At 39.1% G+C, this 6000-nt stretch overlaps 1 protein-coding gene across 1 annotated transcript in view; it reads left to right on the top strand.

The window, feature by feature from the left end:
• The first annotated feature begins 1098 nt into the window (after positions 1–1098).
• Positions 1099–6000, top strand: part of Il1rapl1 (interleukin 1 receptor accessory protein-like 1) — a 1504224-nt gene continuing 1499322 nt past the window's right edge. The window contains exon 1 of the mRNA NM_177935.3: positions 1099–2020. The gene's annotated coding sequence lies outside the window, so the exon portion shown is untranslated. The remainder of the gene's footprint in view (positions 2021–6000) is intronic.

Genomic DNA, 6000 nt, shown 5'->3' with positions numbered 1-6000 from the left:
ACTCCATTGTCAGAACCTAACACTGTGACTGCAGTGTAAATCTGCGCACTTCTCCAGGGGCTTGCTACTTTAAGTTCAGTATGCAGTCTGACAGCATTATTATAGTGCACGGACCAGCTTATTAGAGACTCAGGCTCTCAGGCCTCACACTGCATCTACAGAATGAAAGTGCATGCATTAAAGTCTTGGAATCTCAGAATTAAGAGTTTCATAACATCTCAAGGTAAAAAGGCAAGAAACTTTAAAGTAAATAACTCCCCTATTTATCTACAAGTATCTGTCTACTTTGTCCCTCATCCCTCAACACAAACCCCTTTCAAAAAACTGCATCGAACTCTCAAGATGTACAAAAATCTTTACTGCTTAAGAAGAGGATCCTCTTCAATCCCATCCTGTCAGTTTCTCTTTCCACTCCCCCTACTCTCATCCCTGCCCCCTCTCCTCAAGGGGAACCCACCACAAGCATTCTTTTCCCAAACCCCATTCTCTCTGGGAAGATTTTTGCTCTTCCCCAAACTGAGGGAGCTCCTGCTGGGAGGGCAACTGCTGGAAGCATTTCCAGTTTACATACCAATACAGAGAGAAGCACTTTGCAAAAACTGCCCTTTAGGAAAGATTATCACCTTGCCACCTGAGACCCTAAGCTCGTTCTTATTCAAATGAGAGAGAGAGAGAGAGAGAGAGAGAGAGAGAGAGAGAGAGAGAGAGAGAGAGAAATAGAGCTAGAGCTAGAGCTATAATAAATCTTCAAAAAGAAAAGACGAAAGGAGGTTATTATGAGTGTGTCAGATCAGGCATCGCTCCTGTATACCTTTCAGCTGCCTAGAAAAATGTAATCACAATTCTAGGTGGCTAATGCAAGCAAGCCTGGGTAAAACGTCCAATTGGCTGGGCCACTTTTGCCTGGAAGGACAGATTCCCATTATTCCTTCCAGGGTCCTTGCAGAAAGATTCCCAGGCTACCGTCCTTCCTTTTTGGGTCTTCTGAAAACTAAAACTCGCAAAGCGGTGGCTGTCTGTGGATTGGCTAGTACTAAAATATCCATTGGGTGGCAGTAATACTATCCTCTTTATGACTTGCTGCAAACCAGAGAATGCATTCAATCAAATGAACCGATCTTGTAGAAACACTGGAATCATTTATGCATTGCAGTTTCTCTTTCTTGTTTTCGCTTCTTCTTCCCTGGGATATTTTGAGTGGATTCTGGCTATTAATCAAGATCTCGTGCTGTTCGTGGTTTGCTTGTCGTTTTCGCTCAGGATTAGCATCATTCAAGATAAACGCAAAGCTGCTTCCCCCCACCCACTCTCTTTTGAAAAATCATTTTTGGGGTCTGCTGAAGAGAGCTAGGACCCAGGAGACACCTTCCCAAACAGCAGGGGTTGTGTGCTTTCACATAGCAGTACTGTACAAGGAAAACCCCGTCGGATCTGTTATTGCGGGATACTTGTGAAATACACATAGGATTCTTTCTTATGGCTGCATCCCGGATCTGGAAATTTTACTTGGGGACAAGGAAGATTTGAAAGGCTACATGTATCCAGAAGATTTGCAAGCAAGACTCCGATTCTTGTCATAGAGCTCACAGACTTATTCACTTATCGTCCGATTTCCTTCCTTCTTAAAACAAAACAAAACAAAACAAAACACATTTTAAAATTTTCTCCCTCTTTTTCTTCAGTCTTTCATTTTTTATTCTGCCTCTTCTATTTTTTTCTTCCTAGTCTTTTTTTCCCCTTCCCTGCTCTGCACCTGGATTGTATCGTCACTAAACAATCGGGCACTTTGAGAACTAACTGGCGACAGTCTTGTAGGAAAGATCTGTATGGAATTATCTGCTTTTATGGTGAACTTGGCGTTTGTGAATGGGTACCTTGTTCACAACATTAATTGCTAGCAAAAACAAGAAAAAGAACACAGGAGTAAAAAACGTGGATTTTTCTGAATACGCATTGTGATGACCAGCAATTACCTTACCGGCTGATATCCAGAGGAGAATAATTTGGAAGACTGTTGTGGGTAAGGTCATTTTTATATGTAGCCCCATCAGTGGCATGAGCAAACTTGGGCGTCTGTAATGAGAATTGGTGACTTGGATGATTGCTGCATCGCATTGATGGCTGTGATGTGGCCGTTATTGGCACTGAATGGAATAACTGCAGTTGGGTGTGTGTGTGTGTGTGTGTGTGTGTGTGTGTGTGTGTGTGTGTGCATTCCGAGTGTAACTGGAAATAAATCAAAGAATCTCTCGCTCCCCAATTATTTTTGTGTAGAAGAGTCTTGGATTAATTCTGGATAGACACTCTTTGTTTGGATGCAATATTTGTGGTTCCTGTGTTCTGGAGGGATAGCAGCGGTAAAAGGAGCACTTACTGAAGAGCCCTTTTCAAATGAAATGAGCTACTCTTTATTCTTTAAAAGAAATATTTTCAACTCAGTGCAGCATTCTGCTGCATTTCCCAGCCGCAATGGGACCAGGGATATCCCACTTGTCAAGTTCCTAAACTTTAAGGTGATAATCATGTTTAATTGTTCTTCAGGTTGTGGTTATTGGGGATGATTAAGTGCCGTGGACTACTTTTCTATCTATTCTGGTAGATTATTATTCAGAGTGAAAAAAGAAAAGACTGAAATTAATGAGTAAAACAGAGAAAAATAGAGCAATATTATCTTAAATATCACCATCATGCATTCTTTCCTAAGTTCGATTGTCCAATAATATAATTATTTGCCAGATATCCTAAATAGCTGAAGCTACAACCCACGTGCAGGGAAGTCAAAGGTCTGGAAGTGAAGATGATCCTTTTATTGCAATGCAGCTAGCTTGGGAAATGCAGTCAATTACACACCTCTCTTAACCTTAAGTTGAAGATGTGTTCTGTCTGTTATTTTACCCTTTAGCTAAAAAGTTAGAGACTACAGCACTCAAAATTCTTAAGCATATTCTGCCTGGAAATGGGATAAAAAAATCGATATTGATGACGTGGTTGGGTGCACTGTACTGCAATGCTTAAGTCCCATATTCAGTACCTATGATGAGAGAATGGAGCATTTGCATGTGTTATAAATCTCACCTGGTAGATTGATCTGAAGGGGAGGGGAGAAGATATGTGGATATGTAGGAAGATGGATGGAAGTCGTGCATAATCGGTGATTATGTAACTTCATTACATCAGTGAGCTTCAGTCAACGATAGTGAGATAGAATGATCGTATAGAGAGAGCCTCCATCACCCTGCTAACTTTTGAAGCCTTGTAACAGTTAACAGAGGAGGAGGGCAGACAGAGATTAGCTCTGAGGGTCCTGTAAACCTTGATCTCTGCAGCGAATTTAACATGAGTTTTCTCACAGTGAGTTTCACAGGGCTAGCAGATCATGTAAGCTTTAGGGCTGGACGGGAGCAATTTTAGCCACACCCGTGGAGAGTCAAAATGTGTCTGCAATGTTTCACAAGTGCCCCATTGAGTCTTTGGGGCTGATGCTTCCAGCCAAGGTCATAGATCTTTTCCCTATGGTTGAAATATGTGACCTCAACTGAGTGGAAAGTTAAATCCACTGAAATGACTGAGAAAGACTGAAAGGAAGGGCCATTTAGTGTCCCCTCTTGCATTTTTTTCTGGTAGAGCTTGATGCAGATTTCAGTCTGGAGGTTCCCTCATAAAAAAATGATGATTGCTTCCACAGTGTGTCAGAAATGAGTGCTTCTTACCTTTATCTTTGCCATGACAACCTCTTTCTGGGCCATTTTAACCCTCAGGGAAAAAGAGAAGTAAAAATCTTTAAAGGTAACAGTAGCTTGTTAAATTAAAAAATAACAGCCCACAATGGTTTCGAATGCATTCTTAGCCCAAATCCTAGAAATCAGCAGCAATCTATTTTCAAGTTTTACTTAATGAATACCTTAAAAGACATGTTACAGTCACTGGAGACTTTCACCATGAGATGAGATAAATGCACTATGTTCACTGTACAGAGGAGGGAACACTGCAGAATAAATTGTCATTTTCCTTCATGCTTTATTTGGAACTGTGCTTTTTTTGCTGGGGGGGGGGCATATGTACATCAGTTTCTTAGGCCTTTCACTATTTCAGCATTTACCCCCCCCCAACGCGTGCGCGCGCGCACACACACACACACACACACACACGCACACACACACCACACCACACACACACACACCACACCACACACACACACACACACACACACACACACACACACACACACACACACACACACACACAAACTGCTGACATTCTAATCCTGGCCATTTGAGTCTTACCTAGTTCCAATTTTCTTCTTCATTTATATTGCTATGATGGATAATAGACTTTCTGTCAGAGTGTTGAGATGATTCTTTTTCTGTTTTTGCTTGATTTCTTACATTTTATTTATGAAAAGTCCTATTGAGTTGGGGGCAGGATTTAAAGATTCCCTAAGTTAACTTTGAAAAGATCTGCTCACCTAGAATCAGATGGTGGGATTGTGGAATGAAATTTTGAGGTCCGATATTTGAGGTGACTTTCTTATTTCTGCAAGACATGCCCAAACATTGATATATTGTGCCAGTGAATTTGGAGGTTTGGTGTTCATATTGTGTAGGAAATTGAATGTGAAGTTAACTCCTGATTCCTTCCTTCAGGGGTCAGGGTAACACTACGGCTGCTTCCAGGCTGTTAGTCTCCAACTACGTGCAGAAATTCAGCCTGCAATGAATTTTTTTCACTATATCCTCAATTTTCCCATTGTATAAATGACTTCCTCAGTTGTTCTGTGGCTTACACCATACATATGTTACCCAACAGGGCATCCTCTGGAGGTTTTCTAATTCTAATAGAGGATGGAAATAAATATAGATGGGAAATAAGTCTTTAAAAAAAACTGTACATGAAACCAGTACATCCATGCAAATGCTGTCCATTTACTTAAAGACTACATAAGCTCACATCAGGACAGATAGTTTCAGACATTTTAATGGCTACTTGTAACCTGTTACTGTCTTTAAAAAGATTATGTAATGAAGGCACTTCATAGCTTTTATCTTAAGTATCCTACAAATCAATAATAAACAGCCTTGCTTAACAAGAAAGGATTTAAACATGAAATCAGTGAGCAATATAAAATATAATGTGTATTTTTATTTTATTGCATTTTTAAAAGATAAAGTCATGTACTTTATTGCTTTCAGCTAAAATGTCCTTATATTAGAAAATATTTGTAAAAAAACTACCATTTCTATTACGAATATAGCTACTGATTTCTTTCCGGATAAATTACTTCAGAAAAATTGAGAAATTTAGCGAAACAATCGTAATGTTCCCAGAAACAGAGAAATTTAAATGACATTTTTATTGCAGTGTGTGTGAACAAATCAATGTTATTTTAAACAGATTGATACATAAAGCATTTTTTTAGAACTGAACTTTGAACATGATTTATATTTTGGAATCTTTTAGACTGTTGTATATTCATTGTAATGTTTTGTATATACTTATTATTACATTGGATATGATCTTGACATTTGAGAAATCTTATGCTTTCATGAGAAATTTTGTAATTTTAAAGAAGTATTGATTCGTAAGATTTGAAAGTAGTAAGTTTTCTGGTACTCCTGAAGTAATGTAGCATAATTATAATTTCACTATATTAGCAGCTATAGATCAGGTCATGTCAGCATTTTAATTCCATTCCAGTTTTCATTAGTCATATCAGGAATCTCAAAGCGGGAGGAATCAGGTTTTCTACCCAGGCACTGTAGGACATGGGGCTGACTCAAGCTCTCTGACTTTAGGCTTTGTTTCTTAGTACACTTGAAACCTCTGAAGTCCATTTGAACTGCAGGACTTTCAGAGAACCATAAAAAACATAATAATTACATGTTGCTCAGAGAAAAGAAGATGGGGAGACAGTATGTGTCTAAGTGCTTACCACTATGCTCTACATTAGAAAGATATGAAGATATTAATCCGAATTCCCCTATCTTATGAATTTTTTCAGAA

This window comes from Rattus norvegicus, chromosome X (assembly GCF_021556685.1).
Source record: "Rattus norvegicus strain SHRSP/BbbUtx chromosome X, alternate assembly SHRSP_T2T, whole genome shotgun sequence".
In the NCBI taxonomy this organism is placed as follows: Eukaryota; Metazoa; Chordata; class Mammalia; order Rodentia; family Muridae; genus Rattus; species Rattus norvegicus.
This window is presented reverse-complemented; position numbering and strand designations above follow the sequence as displayed.